Here is a 2,380-nt window from a genome sequence, read left to right on the forward strand (position 1 = left end):
ATAAACCTCAGTGTTTATTATTCCAAAAATGCTTGTTATTAACACTTCTTTTCACATGATATTAGGTGGCATATTAAGTACTCTGAAACACATATACAATTCTCACATAAACCCACGTTCAAAAAATAATTAATCTTTTCTGGTACTGCAGTGATTCTTTGCAGTGTAGTAAACAGACATTTTATTTGACTCTGGCTTATAAAAAGGTAAATTAATATTTTTAATTAGGATTGGGGAGGCAGCTCACCAGACAAAATGCTTGAGACAAAACCATGAACCTTCAAATCCCAAACATCCATTTACAAACAGAGTGAGCATGGAAGATTATCTGTAGTCCCTGTATTCCATAAACAGAGATGTGGACTCTTCAAAGCAAAAAGACTAGTCAGCCAACCACAAACTTGGTGACTACCACTGCTGAATCAGTAAGATCTGGGCTCAATGGGAGTCTTCCTCAAAATGACAAGTTGAGAAAATGACAAAAGGCCTCAACCTCTGGCCTACAAACACATACACATATGTACAAAACATACAATGCACCCAATCACATGTGCATGCATACACACGCAGAGACATAAACACATACAATTTTTTTTAAATTATTGGCTGATTGAAATACAAAAATTGTCCTAAGATTAGGTTCATCCTAAAATATATAGTGACCAAGGCAACTTGGAACTCAGTGTGAAATCTTATGTAAAAAAAAAAAAAGAAACTTAGAACTCTTAAATTTTTAGAATATATTTTTTTGTCTTTTTGACTTTTAAACTTCAGGGGTTTTAGTCCTTGAATATTTTGGCAGCTGCTACTGTAGTATTCAAGACTGTGTCTTTGGGGATTATTGCTCAAACCTTAATGGAATGGTTTTTAAATGTTAAGACAAACTAGTGGTCATACCAATGCTCAATTCTCCAGAAAAAAATACATAAGCAAAAATTTTCTCAGCCCTGAGGTGAAGACATTTGTCACTCTGGTTTGCTATACTTTTTCATCCTTAGTAAAATAGAAGGGTCAGAAATCCAGTTTACAACTCAAGAAATCAGGTACTCTAAAGACTGAGACTTAATAAAATTACAGGACATCATCCCTCATTGCCCATCTTAGCTGCTCAGAAACAAGATCCAAAAGGTGCAGACTCTAAAGGAGGTTTTAGAGATGACAAAGAGAACCAGGAGAGATGGGTGGAGACAGAAAAAAGATGTGAAGCCCTTGACATCAACAGCTAGTGATTATTAAGCTCAACTCTTGTTCATCTTATTATAAAATCACAGAAAAATGTCAATTAGCCTCACTCCCAATTATCCAACACAATATGCCCTACTTTCCAGAAAAAAAATTGCAAAGCCAAAGAGATCCAATATGAATACATGAAGCTACACCTAACTGTTGGAACCAGACTCTAATGAGATAGAAATGTCTTAATTAACAGACAACTATTTTCAAATAATTGAAAATTATGCTGAGCTCTGATAAAAAAAATCTCTTGCAAGAACAGAAGGGCAACATGAATAGAAACATGTACCTACCTATATGAAAGAAGTGAAAACACAGGTCATTAAAAGCAATTTATGAAAATAGAGGATGACTATGTCGTAGCTCATCTGTAGATTGAACATGAGTTAATTTTACAAAAGGAAAAGCAAGTAGAAAACTTGAAATTTGATATGTAAGTTAACTTTTCACTTTGAGAGAACTCATGAAATACCCTAAGTAAGGAAAGTAATGTTTTGGCTCACAGTTTCAACAATTTTAGTTTATGATTGGTTGTTGGTAGGCTTGTGACAGGTAGCACCTCAGGACAGGAGCATGTGCTGAAGGACGATGGTCACTTCATAATCTCTAGAAAGCAAAGGGGAAGGAAGGGGCTGGAATGCCAATATCACCTACAGGACATGCCCACAAAGAAATTACTTCCTTCCATAGGCCCACCTCCTAAACGTTTTAGCATTTTACAATACTTCTACAATCAGTAGACCAAGTCTTCAACATATGGGCTTACACAGTATTTGGAAGGTTCAAAGTAGAGCAGTAAGCAAGTAGAAGTTCCCTAAGCTAAGAAATTAAATGATCAGAAAACATCACAGCATATTCCAGAATCATTTGGCAATTTCTAATATTACTGGAAACACAGGAATATTAAACAGAATGAAATGAAAAAATACTTTAATTATGACCAAAAATTTAAAAATAAATAATCAAACATATCAGCAGTACAGCAAGTATAAAGAACAACAAACAGGATAAAGTCCAATAGTCTGCATGTAAGCATAGTCAACTAAAAATTGAAAACAATATGTAATAAAAAGAGAGGTGCCAGGCGGTGGTGGCATATGCCTTTAATCCCAGCACTCGGGAGGCAGAAGCAGGCGGATCTCTGTGA

Source organism: Myodes glareolus, chromosome 24, assembly GCF_982192425.1.
Source record: "Myodes glareolus chromosome 24, mMyoGla1.1, whole genome shotgun sequence".
NCBI lineage: Eukaryota > Metazoa > Chordata > Mammalia > Rodentia > Cricetidae > Myodes > Myodes glareolus.